A 19,360-nucleotide genomic window follows, 5' to 3' on the forward strand; every position below is an offset into this window, starting at 1 on the left:
ACCAAACCCAAGAACAACAAAATCATTAGGATTTATACATCTATTTCATAATATGCCCCAACAGGAAACTTCTGATCAGTTAAAATACTGCTGTTAGTATATGCTGAATTGTTGTTTGTATGTTCCTGTGTGCTTTTCCTGATAACAGGAAAAACACCACTTTCTTTATGACTCTGTTTGCAGTTACAAAAATAGAATGGATTTCAAGAAACTTGGGGTCTTGAAAATCTGTTACTATACTTGGATCTGCAAGCTTAAAAATATGTGAACAGATATGCCTGGACTTCATAATTTTGATGCACTGTAAAATTATGCTTCCAATTGGTGTCATCTGCATCATGACAAAAAGCTAAGGGAAAAGAGAGCTGTGCAAGAGAAACATGACATTTTGGACAGACGTTTCTGAGCTGTGAGCTCTTTTCTGGCTGTTAAAGGCTCCAGTCTGAATGACTTGAGTGGTTTGCAAGCAGCTAGAATGTGCATTTTCCGTGGTACTTTCTCTTGTTCTTACAAACCTTGTAGGTAATCTGCTTTAATATGGGGGCAGTCAAGAGGCTGAAAGTATCAATGCAACAGGACTTAAGATGGTGGGAAAGTGACTCCCTATTAAGTAACTATTTTTGGTCATAGCTTATTGTGTGTTGACTACCCTAAGTGCTTGTAACTGTTTTAAAGACTAGCTTAGGAACCCATTCACAACTACTGTGCTTTCTGTCAAAAGTGAAGTTTGCATTAAAAAAAAAAACCCTGAACATCTGTTTTTCCACCCCTACTAAATCTTAGAAGCTTTCATCAGCTTGTCTTTCAAATTTGCCTACAGTGCCAGTATTGTGTTGGTAAAAGGTTGAAAGAAGGTTAAACTAAATAAGCTGTAGAGTGTAATGAAGGATTCTGTTTTTTCCAGTACTTTCTGACAACGTGAATGAAAAGCTTTGGAGAACGTTATTCCAGGGTCCCCAAGGTTGGGACCTTGATGCTGTAACTTCTGTGTTTAGAATAAATTGACACGTTGCAGTTTGGGATTGTGTTCAAAGCACAGCACAAGAGAAACAAGAATCTGGATACATGAATATGCACTATAGACTATCCTTGAAGATGCCCTGTTGCCAGCCTAGCTCTGCCCTTCCTTCTTCTAGGTCTTGTGGGTTTTTTTGGGGTGGCAGGTGATGGGCAAGGTCCAATATTTGACTTTTACTGGTCTCTTGGAGGTGTTCAGGAGGAGACTTGATGGGGTACTTGGTGCCATGGGTTAGCTGTTTGGGTGGGTTGGATTGGTTGATGGGTTGGACGCGATGATCTTGAAGGTCTCTTCCAACCTGGTTTGGTTTATTCTAAATAAAGAGTTTATTCTTTGTTGACAGTGTTTGCAGCTTTCAGGTCTTATTTAAGAACTTTTTCTTTTTTTCCCCCCCTTCTTAAATGTATTTAAACTTTTTTTTGTGAGCTAGCACATAAACCAGTCACACCGAGTGCATTCTCCTAGAAACAATCTCTAGTTCTGTGGAAAAAAAAAATCAATACTACCTTTTAGTGGCTTTCAGGAGCCCTTTCCAAATTCTCAAACTCTTCAATCAAAATCCGGCAGAGAGATTTGGCAGTGTTTGTCTTCTGTTCCTGGAAATTCAGAACATAGTCCTAGAATTTCTCAGAAGAAAAAATGGGATGATTTACTGTGTTTCCGTTCTTTTGCAATCTGTAGTCACAACAGTATTTATGCACAGTGACTTGAACTCTTGGAGAAGATCTAGTTTCTTAACCCTTTGCATGCATGGTACAAGTCACAGTGACATAACTAACTAAAGGATATTTCCCCCCCCCGCTCAGTTCATGAAGATAAAATTCTGAGCATGCAGGGATGTTATTTTCATCTTCTGTCTTCCATTTATTATTGTGTCAAAGCCCAAATGCAGGCATGACTTTATTAATTATTAATAGATTTTGGTTTCAGAGAGCTGAATTCTTAATAGAGAAAGGACTTGTTCACATGATGCTCATCTAATTTGGCATAAAATGCACTGCAACCACTTGGTCACGAAACAGGGAGAAAAGGAAATTGCTTTCACTTACATGTGCAGAGCTGTGGAATTCAGGATTACTAATAGTCCTCTTGGCCACTGGGTTAGGGAGCAGAATTACACATCGTACTTGAGAAGTTTTGTGCACTTTAGTGGAGATGTAAATACCTAAAAGAAATACTCAAGGGCTAGATACTACACTAAAAGCCTCCTTTAATGATGTCAGATTTGTGGATGTGAAGATGTATTGTTGTCACGAGTCACATTTCTTTGCCGTTATCTGTAATAAAAACTAAGCACAGGTTTTCCAGGTTTTAATGTGGCAGCTTTGATCCTTGTTTTCTATAAAATGATACAACATGTTAAAAGATGCCTTTGGAGATTTAACATGAGATTTAACACATCCAAGTGCTGGGTTCTGCACACTGGCCACAACAACCCCATGCAGAGCTACAGGCTGGGGTCAGAGTGGCTGGAGAGCTCCCAAACAGAGAGGGACCTGGGGGTACTGGTTGATGGTAGGCTGAACATGAGCCTGCAGTGTGCCCAGGCAGCCAAGAGGGCCAATGGCATCCTGGCCTGCATCAGGAGCAGTGTGGCCATCAGGAGCAGTGTGGCCAGCAGGAGCAGGGAGGTCATTCTGCCCCTGTACACTGCACTGGTTAGGCCACACCTCGAGTCCTGTGTCCAGTTGTGGGCCCCTCAGTTTAGGAAGGAGGTTGACTTGCTGGAACGAGTCCAGAGAAGGGCAACGAAGTTGGTGAGGGGTTTGGAACACAAGCCCTATGAGGAGAGACTGAGGGAGCTGGGGCTGCTCAGCCTGGAGAAGAGGAGACTCAGGGGTGACCTTATCACTCTCTACAACTACCTGAAGGGGGGTTGTAGACAGGCAGAGGTTGGTCTCTTCTCCCAGGCAGCCAGAACCAGAACAAGAGGACACAGTCTCAGGCTGCACCAGGGGAGGTTCAGGTTGGATGTTAGGAAGAAGTTTTACACAGAGAGAGTGATTGCCCACTGGAATGGGCTGCCCAAGGAGGTGGTGGGGTTGCCGTCACTGGAGGTGTTCAGGAGGAAACTTGCTGGGGTGCTTGGTGCCATGGGTTAGTTGTTTGGGTGGGTTGGATTGGTTGATGGGTTGGACACGATGATCTTGAAGGTCTCTTCCAACCTGGTTTGGTTTATTCTAAATAAAGAGACCATCTGGTTCAAGTCCATGTGTGATGGTTTAACCCACACACGTCAAACAAAAGCTCATCTGAAGCCAGTCGGAGAAGCAAATGAAGCTGTATTTTACAAGCAATAATGGAATACAGTGAATATGTACAAAAATATACAGTATTTACAATACAAGTATTGACAAAAAGCAAACAGCACAGAAATCCTCCTTGGACAGGAGGCTTCCACCTTGCCTTCCCCCCAGCCTCTCCTTCCCTTTTCTCTGTAGTTAATTAGGAAAAAATAGAAAAGGAGAAAATGTTAGAGGAATTTTTAGTTAGCTCAAAGCGTCGTTAAGAAGTTAATATTGCTTCTCTCAAGGTCATTACATGATAAGTAGTCTCTCTCTCTCTGTCCAGAACAGCAGCATGCATGCCAGCAGAAAAAGAAGGAATGAGAGAGGAATATAAGATCGTAAAACTACATCCCACTCATCTGCCAATGAAAATTCGTGTAGAACAGTCTTTGTTTCCCTTTTTATACCAACTGTAGCTCCTAGCTTAAAGGCACAGCCTAAACTGTCACACCATGATCAAGATTATCAAGATCAAGGTTGTGCTTGTTTTCCTAGGGTGATTTCTTCTTAGTGAATGTGATTATTTTGGGAGATGTGCTTTTTCCATTTTAAGGAAGGGGCTGTTTGCTTTGATTGGGTGGTTATAGAGGGTTTCTCTTTTAGGAGGGGAAAAACCACCCAGATGATGCTTATCTCTAATTCAGTTACCTTGCTGGATGCCATATTCCTCATCCCTATGAATCCCAAATGCCTTCCATGTGACTTAGTCTTGTCTCTGCCTATTTGAAATTGAACAGTCTGACATTCAGTTTTAATATATGTGTACACATGCTGCTGTTGGTCTTTGCATTAATAAGATTTATTTTGTCCTAAAACCCAGAGCATTAAAAAAACAACTGCAGAATTTGTGTCCGAGTAAACTGAAAACCTGTGTGGCAGGAGGTGCTGGAAGGTGTCCAGAGAAGGGCCACAAGGATGATCAGAGGGCTGGAGCACCTCTCCTATGAGGACAGACTGAAGGAGTTGGGGCTGTTCAGTCTGCAGAAGAGAAGGCTCTGAGGTGACCTAATTGTGGCCTTCCAGTATCTGAAGGGGGCCTCCAGGAAGGCTGGGGAAGGACTTGTCAGGATCTCAGGTAGTGATAGGACTAGGGGGAATGGAATGAAGCTGGAGGTGGGGAGATTCAGGCTGGATGTGAGGAGGAGGTTCTTCACCATGCGAGTGGTGAAACCCTGGAATGGGTTGTCCAGGGAGGTGGTTGGGGCCCCGTCCCTGGAGGTGTTTAAGCCCAGGCTGGATGAGGCTCTGGCCAGGCTGATGTAGTGTGGGGTGTCCCTGCCCATGGCAGGGGGGTTGGAACTGGCTGATCCTTGTGGTCCCTTCCAACCCTGAATGATACTATGATACTATGACCTATGATTTGGCCCTCATTATCTGCCTGACTGTTTGAAAACCTTCGTTGACTTGGCTATTGACAGTTGTTTATTGAGAAATTTTAGGATTTGTGGTGTAATGACCTTGGTTGGATACCACTTGCCAACCAAAACTACTCTTACCTCTTTCCTCCTCAGCTGGACAGGAAAGAGAAAATAAAACAAAAGGCTTATATGGGTCAACATAAGAATGGGGAGATCACTCAGCCCTTACTGTCATGGGCAAAACAGGCTCAACTCAGGGAAATTAATTGATTACCAATTAAAATTAAAGCAAGGTAATGAGAAATAAAACAAAGTCTTAAAATACCATCTTAAAACACCATCCCTCCACCCCTTCCTTCTTTCTGGGCTCAACTTCACTCCTGATTTCTCTACCTCTTTCCTTGCAGCATCAAAGGGGGATGGACAATGGGGGTTGCAGTCAGTTCGTTGCATGTTCTATGTGCCACTTCTTGCTGTCCCCTCTTGCGGGAGACAGTACTCTACAGACTTCTCCAATGTGGGTCCCTCCCATATGTGGCAGTTCTTCTTAAACTGTTCCAGTGTGGACTCTTTCCACAGGGTGTAGTCTTCAGGAACAGATCCATCTCCAGTGTGGATTCCTTGTGGAGTCACAAGTCCTGCCATCAAACAGCTTGCATTGTGGGCTTTTCCCTTCACAGGGCCACAGGGTCCTGCAAGGAACTTGCTCCAGTGCGGGCATCCCACAGGATCACAGCCTCGTTTGAATATCCACCTGCTCTGTCAAGGAGTTCTCCCCAGGCTGGAGGTGGATACCTGCTCCGCTGTTCACCTCAGGGGGTTGCAAGGAGGCAAATGGCCTCACCATTGTCTTCACTACAGGCTGAAGGGGAATCTCTGCTACAGACACTGGGGGTCTCAAACTGAGGGAGACAACCTAGCAGCTCTTCACAGAAGCCACCTTTTCAGTCCCCCTGCTACCAAAACATTGCCACACAAACCCACTACACAAGTCTTAAGTCAGTATTTATTTCAAATCTTAATTTATTCTCATTAGGCTTAAATGTACAAGGATACTACTTGTAAGAATTTGGGCTGGAGTTTGGGTCTTCCATGCTAACAGTGCAAACAGACTTTCAAAGTCTGTGGGCATAGTTGAGTTAAAAAAACAACCATCAGAGACATTACTACATTGCATCATTCTTCTACATATTTTATGAAGAAATGTAGCTGAAATGTTGCTACTGCCAGTGCAGAATGCTATCAGATTTGTGAAATATGGTGTCAGTCAACAGATTTTGTCAATGATGCTCTTGTTTTAACAGTTTACGTGTCTGTGGTGTAGAGGGTTGATGGACTGCAGCAAAGCACAAAGCAGTGAGAACATTAGCAAATGCTTCTCCAAGGCATGTTGCCTCCAATATGAAGTTATGAAATCTGTCTCTGTGAGTGCAGACTGCAAATGTGTTTTACACAGAGAGTTGATGCTATTTGGTAGTTTTAGTTGAAGAGCAACTGGACCTTAATTTATCTGTTTTTCTGGAAAAAAGAAATACCTATCAGTTGTGTCTTTTTACTGTACCAGTTTACCTTTCTACAATTCCATTTGAAAGTTTGTACTGGACTGTTTGCATTTACAGTTTCATGTTCAAGTGGATGCAGAGGTTGGTTGGCAAAACAGGAGGTATTTTTGGAAGGTGAATGGGAGCAAGAAATTCCAAGTGGATAGGTCCCCATTTTTCAGTTCTGTTGTGGAATCATATGAATTACAGGATGGTTTGGGTTGGAAGGGACCTTAAAGATATCTAATTCCAATTCCCCTACAATAGGTAGGGACACTTTCCTCTAGACCAAGTTGCTCAAAACCCCATCCAGCCTGGCTTTGAAAACTTACAGGGAAGGGGCATCCACATCTTCTTGGGGCAACCTGTTCCAGTTGCACTAGTTGACCAGCAGGTCACAAAATGCTAGGGGTTAGAAGGGACTTCTGGAGATCGTCTAGTCCAACTCCACTACTACAGCAGGTTGCACAGGATTGTGTCCAGGCAGGTTTTGAATGACTTCAGATATGGGGCTTCCATCATCTCTGGGGCAGCCTGTTCTAGTGCTCTACCACCATCAAAGAAAAGTTCCTCCTCATGTTTAGATTGAATTCTTTATGTTCAAGTTTGTGCCCCTTACCTCTTGTCCTGTCTGAAGGAATACAGGCTTCATCCTCCTGATGCCCACTTTTTAAGTATAAGCATTGGTAAGATCTGGGCTTGTCTAGTCTTTCTTGAAAAGAGATATTCTAGATCCCTAATCATCTTCATAGCCCTTTGCCCTACTCTCTCAAGTAGTTTCCTGTCCTTATTGAACTGGTTTCATGGCTGTCTTATGCTTAGCCTCTTAGAGATGATTGCGATAGGCCAGGTGGACTCTTCTGAGTGTGGAGTAGAGGACAAGAATCACATCTATCGACCTGCTGGCCGTGCTACCCTTGGTGCAGGCAGCCCAGGATGCAGTTGACTTTTTGGGCTGCAAGCACACCTTGCTGGGTCATGTTGAGCTTCCTGTCAACCAACATCCTCAGATCCTTCTCCACAGAGTTGTTGGTCTAACCGAGCTTTTATTTGTGCTTGAGTCTTCATCAACCCAGGTGCAGGACCTTGCACTTGGCCTTGTGCAAGTTTGTGAGGGCTGTAGGTGGCCCTGCTTGAGCCAGGAGGGTGGACTAAGTATCTACAGAGGTAGGTCCCTTCCAACCTCAATCAGTGATCCTATGAAAATCAAAAGCAATAGATCTTTTTAGCGTTTGATTTGTGTGCAAATTCAAAGATGCTGCTTCCAGAATGATGGTAAAAGTAGGCCATTTTCTGGTGTTTTCTTACAAAAACTTGGTGGGACCATTCTGAAGTAACAGTAACAATCAGTTCAGCACCAACTAAATCCTGTACATCTCCTTTTTATCACACATCTTTTTCAAACAGTGTTTAACGAGCTGTTTACCAACTGGTTAAGTTGGGCAACTATCAGTATGAATATTTTCATGTTAGAAACAGCATGCACTTACTGGAAGAGAGAGGTTGATGTGCCAGCCCTGAGACAGTCTTATAATTCCTGTGTAAATATAAGAAAGTAGAAGCATATACTTTCTAAAATTGTTTGTTATAGTCGACTAGAATGATGTTAGTGATAGTTTAAGAAGGGGTCTTTTTAATGAACCATTCTCCTACAGATGTTCTGTGCTCTACATAATGAGTAAATAACCACTGGAGAAGATCACTTGGTTTTTAAGAGCGAGATGAGAGTGCTGTGCATTTGGAGCTATCACCTCTCAAGAAGCTGCTGCAGCTCAGCTAACTCCTAGTTTTGTTGCTCATGCCAGTTGGCTCAGACAGGCTTTTTTTTTTATTCTTAGAAAAGACCAGTAATATGATGTTGTCTTCCAAGAAATACCTCTAGACCTTGCTAAACGTCTAGTAGATTTTCTTGCCGTACAGAATCTGAAAGGATACTGTTTGATCAAAGGGAGGTCAGTATTTCACAAGCCATTACAATATTGTCCTTTCTTTTAAGTTAAAAAAGGAGAGGAACACCCCCAACCTCCAAAACCCAACCACCACACAACCAAAACCTTGTGATTCTGCGTTAAGTTGTTCAACCATGATCAGTTGGAAGAGGGGAAGCCTTCTGTTTCTAAAAAGTAACTGTGGGTACGGTTTCCAAGCTTAGTAGTTAATGTGATATGTCATGGCAAGGATATTTATTTTGATTGTGTGTGGTTGCAGAACATTTAGTTGCAATGCAGCAGCTGAGTCCTCAACTGAAGCTGCTGGTTCAGACAAGAGTGGGTAGCCTACACTCAGCATGGCTTCAGTGGTGGATGTGCCACTTACAGTGCGAAGCTAAGAATAAGGGAGGTTGTAGACAGGCGGATGATGGTCTCTTCTCCCAGGCAGCCAGTACCAGAACAAGAGGACACAGTCTCAGGCTGCGCCGGGGAGGTTCAGGTTGGATGTTAGGAAGAAGTTCTGTACAGAAAGAGTGATTGCCCATTGGAATGGGCTGCCCAAGGAGGTGGTGGAGTTGCCGTCATTGGAGGTGTTCAGGAGGAGACTTGCTGGGGTGCTTGGTGCCATGGGTTAGCTGTTTGGGTGGGTTGGATTGGTTGATGGGTTGGATGCGATGATCTTGAAGGTCTCTTCCAACCTGGTTTGGTTTATTCTAAATAAAGGTTTATTCTAAATAAGTACATTAAGTCCACCTTAAGCACTAACTATGACTGATTTGCTTGCTGCCTTTGTATCCTGCAATTTTTTTCTCTTTCAGTTCCTAATACAACAGTCTGAATGACTGTTTTGAAAGTTCTCTCTGCGTTCCCACAGAACTCTTGCCACTTTTCAGGTGCATCTTTCTTCCCTAGTGTTGCTGGTGTTTTCCTTCCTTGGAGATGCGGGATGGAGAGTGCAGCATAGAACAAGGACTTTGTTCTTGAAGGATTGGCTTTGCTTTTCAGGATGGAATTTTACCAAACTGATCAGCTTTCAGGAATCCTGCATGAAAAGAGGGCCAGATTATTGGTATTAATGGCCTTTTATGCTAGATAGTATTGATATTTTAATCTGAGGCATTAAAATACAGTGTTTTTCTTTCTGGTTTTGAAAGAATAACGAGCAATCAAAGGTAGAACACAAATGCCCAGCAAAGCTCTCAGGCTTTACTGCTATTTTAAGATGGTTTTGGCTTGCATAATGGTAAGAGCAGTGTGCATATTTGAAATTTCTAGTTTCTACAATGAAAAGACAAGCCCTCGGAAACAGCCAGTGGTTTTGGAGCATGCTTGTCCTTTGCAAGCTGAATGTTAAACAATGACTTAAGACAGTGCTACCCACTGGCTGTAGGTCTTGATGTCTTACACGCTGGCTCCATTTTTTGACACAATTTTGGCAAGTGGGGGAACCTGGCAGTCCTTCATGCTAGAGGCCTTAACTCTAATAAAGCACTTAGTTATTAGCACAAGTAAATAGTTGTCCATTTGTGCTTCATTAATGTGTATTAGTCATACAGTAAATACTGTCATGCTGGCAAATTCCCCAGAATACTGAATACTTCTGCATGGTTCAGGAGAGGGTTCCTGACAAAGTGGTGTTGGCACCTTTCTTGAAGAAGTTCTTGAAGCTATTAGTGTAGGAGAGTGACAGAGCATTATTGCAGGTTTTGTAAAACTGATACTGCAGTGCAGGCAAAGTTGTTGTTGGTTTGGTTTATTTCATTGTTTTTGTGCTGTTACAATAGATTCTTCTCAAGTTTGCAGTTAGCTTTTCTATAGTCTTCATCTGTATCTGAGGCAGATTGTTCTGGTCTGTAGGGAGTACAAACTAAGTGCTGACTTCTCTAATTAAAGTAGTTATGTATTCTAAAATTCCCCAAGGTTATAAAATATTAACTATGCAGCATATGCAACAACATGAGGAGATCAAAATGCATCACAATGTTCCATTGTTGGTGTGGATTGGTTTCTTGAGAGATAAAACCCTGAATAGAAATGGTATAAAACTGTGAACTGAAATGTCAGGTATGACAACTTGTTTTGAACAACCAGAACAGTTCTACTTTACAATTGCTTTTTTGTCCTTTGTATGCCTGGCAGTGACTTCCAGGAGGACTTGCTCCATAGTCTTGACAGAGACTGGGCAGGGCTGACTACTTTCTGGTTCCTCTTATTCTCACCCTTGCACATTTTGAAGATTTTTTTTGCTTTTGTAGGTATCACAGTTCTTCTCTGATCAGTGACTTCCCTTTGGAAGATAAAAGGCACCAGCCTCACAATTGTATTTGCCAACTTCCTTAGCACCTTCTAATGCACCCAATCTGGTCCCAGGAACGTGGTCCAGCTTGTTTGGTCCATAACCTTTCTTTATGGTGAATAATGGTTCAGTTCCCCAGATGCTGACACTATGCTCAAGGAAGGGAGATGTGAGCATGAACTTCACTAGGAAAATCATTCATCTTTTGTATCCTTAGCTGCTGGGTTGCGTCCAAAACTGAGCACTAACTCGACTAATATTGGTCGTCTTTTGCCTTTGCTTACCTGTAGAAATGTTCCTTGTTTTTTCTTGGCATCCTTTGCCTGTTTAAACTCTACTGCTTGGGCAATATCTCCTTCTGCATAACCTCCTGCTTCAAGTCTTTTTGCATTTGACTTGAGGTAGGGGTTGCCTGTCCATTCATCCTGGCTTTCTGCCATTCCCCTGTGAATTTCTGCATGTCAAATGGACCATTCTAGAGCTTTGAGGAGCCTGTCCTAGGAAATCTGCTTGTTGTCCTGGGCCCCTTGCTTCTTCAGGGCAGTCTCCCATGGGAACCTGGCAAGCAGATACTTAAGCAAATAATCTGCTTTCCTGCAGTCCAGGACTGTAATTCTGTCAGTGGGGTTTGGTCCCTTTGCTTTGCTCTTATTACTTTTGTCTTGGCATGGTATCAGGCTGCTATCAATCTCTACCTTGCTAACTATTTCTTCATTGTTCATGAGCTGGCTTTGTTAGCTTGTTGGTCAAGCAGAGACAAGACAGCTACTCTAAGCTTTCATGGCCAAGATGATTTCTTTTTCTGGAAACAAGCATCGAGATGGAAAAATGAGGGACTTGCTAGTGGGACAGAAGCAAAGGAGCATCCTGGGGTGCTAGTCAATAGCCTAGGTGTTTCCTGGCCCACCTGTCCTTAGTGGTGTCCCAGCCAAGACATGGATAGTCCATTTCCTGGCATGGCACCCTCCTGTCTTCCCTGGTCTTCACTCTTTCTACCTCAAGATTTTCATCCAAGTGGGCTGTCTCCCATGCTGCCTTCTCTAAGGAAGTTCTGCCATCCATATCTCCCCAGAACCATCCTTGGGGCAGTGTGAGAAAGCCCCCTCTTGCTGAGTGTCTTATGAGCTTCCACCTTCAGGTCTTACTGGTGCTGCTATCCTTTGATCATGAGTGACCCTGGCTGCAAGTCATTTGGTAGGGATAGGCATGAGACAGTAGGAGTCCTGGTCAGATGGGGCTCACAGCAAGAGATGTGGCCCTATGCCTGAAGTATGAAGAGGCAGTGCAGGAAGTAAAGGCTGATACAAGCTTTGAAATGCATGAGCTGTTTTATTGATTGTAAAGAGATTGTACCTAGCTTGGCAAGGCTAATATCTCCTGCCCATCACTTTTCTGTCTACTCCACCCTGGTTGCAGGGGTGTGAGCTCTCCAAAATTTCTTTGAGTGGTTGTGTGCAGTCTGATGGAAAGGAGTGCCCTGGGGGAGCTTGGGAGAAAACATTTTGGCCCTCCTGGAATGAGACCACTTGCCTCTTTCTGGAGGGCATATTGGCAGTGAAGACATCAGGAGGCAGTGACCATACCTGTGACTAGTTGACCTCTATAGTCTGTTTTTCCTATTCAGCTTCTACGGGCTCTGGTCTCCTGCCTCCTGTTTGAGTGAAGCCCTTTAGTCCTGCACAGTTCTCCTTTGTGCATTTATGCTGCTCCCCTTCTGAATATTTTTCTTCTTCCAGAGCTCCCCCTTCCTTGGGCTTATCCTGCCTTGACTAGCAGGGAAGGAAGGAACCCTTTGGCAAGTCGAGTAGTTGCTGACCACTTGTTGTGACCTGTTGGAAAGATTTCTGCAGGATGTAACTCTAGGATCCTGTGTCAATAAGTATGCATTCTTTAGTGTCTCATGTGTTGCTTGTACTTGTTAGACTTCTGAATTTAGCAGATACCCACTTATTAAAACAACCTGGAGCATGTTTACTTGCCCACATGTACACACTTGATTTAGGGAAAGGTTTTTTTTTTCCTTTTCAAATTCATCACATACTCAACATTTTTCAAACCAAATATTACTATCAACATTTGAGATAATCAGCTTCAATGTGTTGTAGCTGGAGTCACTTGTAGAGCCCATTCTCTAAGGTGAATGCAAATAAGAGTTCAGAGTGCCCATTTCTCTATTTCTGACTCTACAGAAGTATAAGGCAGTTTATTGGGTTGGTGGAAAGAATGCCTTCCTGCATGCATGCTGATGAAAGTTCTGCATGGACTTTTTTGTTTTTACTGACATGAGCAAGTGGTTAACTGAGTGTGCCAAAGATCTTCTGAAAAAGGCTTCTCTTGCAATCTTGTTTTTTTTTTTTTTTTCTGGAATCCTTTATGTTCTCAGAATCATGACAAACTGCTAGCTGTTGGACAGCAATTGGCTGTAGGGCTTAGTCAGAAACCATAACTGCTATACTGTATCACAGTATAACTAAGGTTGGAAAGGACCTCGAGGATCATCGAGTCCAACCTATCAACACAGACCCCATGACTAGACCATGGCACCAAGTGCCACGTCCAATCTCCCCTTGAACGCCTCCAGGGACGGTGACTCCACCACCTCCCTGGGCAACCGGTTCCAATGATGAATGACTCACTCGGTGAAGAACTTCCTCCTCGCCTCGAGTCTGAAACTGCCCTGGCGCAGCTTGAGACTGTGTCCCCTTGTTCTGGTGCTGGTTGCCTGGGAGAAGAGACCAACCACCTCCTGGCTGCAACCTCCCTTCAGGTAGTTGTAGAGGGCAATGAGGTCACCCCTGAGCCTCCTCTTCTCCAGGCTAAACAATCCCAGCTCCCTCAGCCTCTCCTCATAGGGCTTGTGTTCAAGGCCTCTCCCCAGCCTTGTTGCCCTTCTCTGGACACGTTGAAGTGTTTCGATGTCCTTCTTAAACTGAGGGGCCCAGAACTGGACACAGGACTCAAGGTGTGGCCTAACCAAAGCAGAGTCCAGGGGCACAATGACTTCCCTGCTCCTGCTGGCCACACTATTCCTAATGCAGGCCAGGATGCCATTGGCCCTCTTGGCCACCTGGGCACACTGCTGGCTCATATTCAGGCAGCTGTCAACCACTATCCCTAGGTCCCTCTCTGTTTGGGAGCTCTCCAGCCACTCTGACCCCAGCCTGTAGCTCTGCATGGGGTGGTTGTGGCCAAAGTGCAGCACTCGGCACTTGGACTTGTACTGGGTGAGAGCAGGTTGGAAAAATAGTTTTCTGACAGCCTGTCTTTCAGAGCATGACTTGCCCTGAAGAGTAGAATATACTCAAACCCACAAGACCAAAAAGCTTCTCATTGACTGTCCCATGAGCATCTTCTGGAATAGGGGTATTGCCACAATAACGTGCATTATTAGGATGCATGGTTACACACGTGCTGTGAGTATTGTGGTGGTGTGCTAAGGAACATCTTGGTAGTTATACAAAGTTAATTTTCTTGTTTTAGCTAGGTGTAATGGTCTTAAGTATAACCATGTCCAGAAGATGGCTTGTTGCTTCTGAAGCCCAGTTCAAATTTTTTGTTTCCTTCCTCATCCTGCATCCTGGGGTGTGGGTTTTGTTTGTTTGTTTGTTTGTTTTGTTGTTGTTTTGGGTTTGTGTTTTTTTTTTTTTTTTTAATTGGGTTTGTTTATTAGAAAGAACTGCTCAAAACTAGGGGAAGCAGTACAATAAATACTGATTGTACTCTGTGCCAGGGGAGGTTCAGGCTGGAGGTCAGGAGGAAGTTTTACACAGAGAGAGTGATTGCCCACTGGAACGGGCTGCCCGGGGAGGTGGTGGAATCGCCATCACTGGAGGTGTTCAGGAGGAGACTTGACAGGGTGCTTGGTGCCATGGGTTAGTTGATTAGGTGGTGTTGGATGATAGGTTGGACGTGATGATCTTGAAGGTCTCTTCCAGTCTGGTCTATTCTATTCTATTCTCTGCAAGTTACCGCCCTGAAACCTGAAGTTCATCACCATCTCAGCTGAAGAGGGGCAGCTCCTCGTGTGCAAGCTCTAACCCCTTGAACTGCAAAGTAAACAAGTCACATGCTTACTTCTTTAGGAAACCCTCATCTTCAATAGTGGTTTTAGGGAAAAGGAAAGAAGTGAAGGAATGATATTTTAAAGCCAATTCAATACTGATTGAACAGCTGCTAATCTGTTTGTATCCTATCTTCCTCAGAGTGAGCAGCAGAAATCCATTTATAGAAATGCTGTCAAGACTAGTAGCCATAGCACCTCAGCATTGCTAAAGCCACCACAATCAAATGTTGTGCACATGACAGTATTGTAACTATGGAGTTTCTTGAATTTTTCTTTCAGCTGACCAGCTTTTCAGTCTCTCTTGCAATCTCTCCGTGTTTAGAGACTATGTACCTGAGCAGGCCTTGTTTGGATGGTTTGCTACCTTGACAATTTTTGGCACATCAGACCTTTCTCTAATAGCAGACTGCTAGTTAGAAAATGGAAACTTTACTGTAGCCCACTATTCAGAAGGTTTGTGTAGAATTAAATGATCTGCTTCTGCTAACCATGTTGAAGCATTCCGGTGTATGTTCAGATGTACCCCATATAACACTGTTGGATGTGCCCAGTAGGCATTAGCAAAAAGTGGGAAGAAGGCTGTACAAAATAAGGGGTCACTTGGCACACTTAGGCTGTGAGCTACTAGTTATAAAACAAAACAAAAAAAAAATCAAGCCAAAACCTTCCAAGTGTGAAGAGCTACTTGACAGACTTGCTTTCAGCAAGCAGATTTTTTACAAGTGACAGTTTGTGCAAAACTAAATCTTTACACTCTGGATGGGATTTTCCTGGGACAGCTTGCAACTTTACATGTATGTAATCTGTTACTATTTAAATGCAAACTGCTGAGCTTTTGTGAATTTTCTTTCTTTAGAGAATGTTAAGTCAGCAAAGATAGTCTGTTAAAGCCCTATGAGGAGAGAGGCTGAGGGAGCTGGGGCTGCTTAGCCTGGAGAGGAGGAGACTCAGGGGTGACCTTATTGCTCTCTACAACTACCTGAAGGGGGGTTGTAGACAGGCAGAGGTTGGTCTCTTCTCCCAGGCAGCCAGCACCAGAACAAGAGGGCACAGTCTCAGGCTGTGCCAGGGGAAGTTCAGGCTGGAGGTCAGGAGGAAGTTTTACACAGAGAGAGTGATTGCCCACTGGAATGGGCTGCCCGGGGAGGTGGCGGAGTCGCCGTCACTGGAGGTGTTCAGGAGGAGACTTGACAGGGTGCTTGGTTGCATGGGTTAGTTGATTAGGTGGTGTTGGATGATAGGTTGGACGCGATGATCTTGAAGGTCTCTTCCAACCTGGTCTGGTCTATTCTATTCCATTCTATTCCATTCTATTCCATTCTATTCCATTCTTGTTGCAGGATAACTGATAGAGCTACTTGCAGTTCGCTTGCTTTTCCCCAAGGAGGGGGAAACATGGCAGCCACCACACTGATTTACGTATAAACACTTCATTTATGTATAAACAGCTGGATTTCTTAATAGTGGCACAAGTGTAGCAATTAAGCACATTGCATATTGTGCCTAGATTTTTGAAATTAAGAGATGCCTAAAGTAACCAGGGCACTGAGGAAATTCTCTGGCTAAAAAGTACCTTTTGAGCTGCTTGGCTTTTACTATAGGTGAACTTGTTTCTTTTTTTTGTTTGTTTGTTTCATTCTAATAAAGACTCTGAAAATGTAGAAAACACTGCAAGTTTCTTTCATTCTGAAAAACGTGGATAAGGCATTGGCACACTGAACTGCACAGGACAAGCACAATTGTTTGGAGCATCAGTGTTAAGAGGTATCACAGTATAACTAAGGTTGGAAAGGACCTCAAAGATCATCAAGTCCAACCTATCAACACAGACCCCATGACTAGACCATGGCACCAAGTGCCACGTCCAATCCCCTCTTGAACTCCTCCAGGGACGGTTTCTCCACCACCTCCCTGGGCAGCCCGTTCCAATGATGAAAGCAACAAATTTTAAGTGTTACAGCAAAGAAAGTTATCAAATGGAAAAAAAAATGTCTGCAGAGGCAACAATAAACAAAGATAGATGAGATACAGCAAATCAATTTATTTTAGCCAATACTTATTCTTTAGTAGAACTCTTGAGAATATAGCTCTGAACTCGAGCAGGGTGCTGGAGGTCACACACAACCTATAGCACAGCCAGGAGGCAACTATAAATATGTAAAATCTGTAATTTTCACAGTATCACTAAGGTTGGAAATGACCTCGAGGATCATTGAGTCCAACCTATCAACACAGACCCCATGACTAGACCATGGCACCAAGTGCCACGTCCAATCCCCTCTTGAACGCCTCCAGGGACGGTGACTCCACCACCTCCCTGGGCAGCACATTCCAATGACGAACGACTCCCTCAGTTAAGAACTTTCTCCTCACCTCGAGTCTAAACTTCCCCTGGCACAGCTTGAGACTGTGTCCTCTTGTTCTGGTGCTGGTTGCCTGGGAGAAGAGACCAACCCCTTCCCGGCTACAGCCACCTTTCAGGTAGTTGTAGAGGGCAATGAGGTCACCCCTGAGCCTCCTCTTCTCCAGGCTAAACAATCCCAGCTCCCTCAGCCTCTCCTCATAGGGCTTGTGTTCAAGGCCTCTCCCCAGTCTTGTTGCCCTTCTCTGGACACGTTCAAGTGTTTCAATGTCCTTCTTAAACTGAGGGGCCCAGAACTGGACACAGGACTCAAGGTGCAGCCTAACCAAAGCAGAGTACAGGGGCGCAATGACTTCGCTGCTCCTGCTGGCCACACTATTCCTAATGCAGGCCAGAAGTGTGGTGATGTAACTTTCTTAAAACTGAAGATCAAATGATATTTAAATATGATTAAAGAAAGAAATGCAGAAATACCGGTGTCTTGTAGTGGTGTGTTTTGGGAGTTTTGTTGGCTGGTTTGGGGTTTTTTGTTTTTGTTTTTGGGGTTTATTTTTCCTGAGGACTTGTGAAGTAACCTGTTACTGCAATGTAAGCAGTACAGAAGAATATAATGTTGTAGACTGTTTCCTACAGTCTATCATTTTCTTTGCATAAATTACACTACTGATTTGCTTTGAGAGGGTGGAACCCTGCCATCTGATTAGGGGGGAGCACAAGTGTGTGCTCCAGCACAAGAACTGATGGTGGACTCTAAATCATGAAGCAGCGTGATTGTTGTGCTTTAGAGATGTGTCTGTGAATATCTATGAGGGGTTTTCAATAGATTAGGGAGCTGTTGACTGAGGTGTGAAAATCTTTTATCTCATTTTCTGAGATTCTTAAATAGAATAGAATTAACCAGTTTGGAAGAGGTCTTTGAGATCGAGTCCAACCTATCATTCAACGCTATCTAATCAACTAAACCGTGGCACCAAGCACCACATCAAGTCTCTTCCTAAACACCTCCAGTGATGGTGACTCCACCACCTCCCTGGGCCGCCCATTTCCAATGGCTAATAACTCTTTCCATGAAGAATTTCTTCCTAACATCCAGCCTAAAGCTCTCCTGGCACAACTTGAGACTGTGTCCTCTTGTTGTGGTGCTAGTTGCCTGGGAAATGAGACCAAATATCTTCTCTTTGGTAAGGCTCGCTATTCTGGAGATGTGTAAAGAGTTAATTCTGTGTCTAACTGAAAGTCAGTCACCTGAGCTACAGATGTCCTTGTCTGAGGTGTACAGTTATTTCTGGGGCAGATTGTACCATGCAACAGGTAAATGTGTAAGCAGAAAGGTGCACGTTCAGTGTAATTAGGATTGCAGGTTTGATCAAATCAAACAGAATTTCTAGACACAGTTAACTACTTAACTAGCGTCAAGGATCACTTCAGGGAAGGAGGGGTATCAAGCACACGCTACACTTCAGCAACTGAGCAAATTGGTTAGGAAGTAGAGAGATAAAGTCCATACTGCTGATAGAAATTGTTGAATGTGATGCTTGAAATAAATCAGATTTTCAGTCTGAAGAAAATGTCATTAGCAGTCTGAGAATTACTTTGTATTCTGGTGTCTGGTGAATTTTTGAGGTCTGAGCACAGTGGCTCTTGTCCCATGTGAAATTTATTGTTTCATCATCTTTGTCAAGGGCAAGAGTAGGGAAGAATCATTTTGACCTATCCCACCCTCAATTTGAACCTGAACCAACAAGAAGACAGTGTTGCCACTGTTGCCTTCAAAAAAGCAGACCCACATTCAGATGGGTTGTGTTCCTTTGCTATGTGTTTTGTGTCGATTTCATTCCTTTGTTAGTGTTTCATTGGTCTTGAGTTTTCAGGTCTGCCTAGCTATAAGGATGTATATACTTAAATGTAATTTAACTTGGTGTCACTGATACTCCCCAAAGTACAGAGGTTTGAACATCTGTTCTTAAAGAAAATGCATTTGTATGGAAATGGTTGTTTTGGCAACCCAGGTACCATCTTCCCTTCCCTCCTCCTTCCCTGGTCTGAGACACTCAAATGTGTTGCTGTGGCAGTGCCAAATTGCAGAGTCCATGAGGTCATCCTTTCCTTTCAAGCATTGAGTCTTCCAAGGTTAATGCAGGGCATCATTAGCCTGTGCTGGGACAGGCTGTCCGAGAGAGTTCACAGAACATCTCTTGTCTGTGTGGTGCAAGGGTGCTGTCAAAGTGTGACTTCCAAAGACAGTGTTCTTTGGTGCAGCTGGTCAGCGACACTGTTACAATCAGAGCTCTAGTACCTATGATGCCAAGTAGAACACAGGAGCTACCTTTTATTTCTCAGGTCTGAGCATGGGAAGGGCATCCTGTACCTTATTTCTGTGTGGTAGAATTTCCTATGAAAGAATGTAAAAAAAAACCCAAAGAAAGAAAACAAACCACAAAACGTAAATATTGATTTACAAGTGAAAGCTAAATGAAAGTAATTTTGAAGACATATTTTCAGA

At 43.7% G+C, this 19,360-nt stretch overlaps 1 protein-coding gene across 2 annotated transcripts in view; it reads left to right on the forward strand.

Annotated features, from left to right (window-relative positions):
• The window catches only part of GRB10 (growth factor receptor bound protein 10), a 173,503-nt gene that overhangs the window by 52,580 nt on the left and 101,563 nt on the right, over positions 1-19,360 (forward strand). The window lies entirely within an intron of this gene.

This window comes from Melanerpes formicivorus, unplaced genomic scaffold (assembly GCF_026170545.1).
Source record: "Melanerpes formicivorus ecotype bairdi unplaced genomic scaffold, bMelFor1.0.p_v2 SCAF_15, whole genome shotgun sequence".
Lineage (NCBI taxonomy): Eukaryota > Metazoa > Chordata > Aves > Piciformes > Picidae > Melanerpes > Melanerpes formicivorus.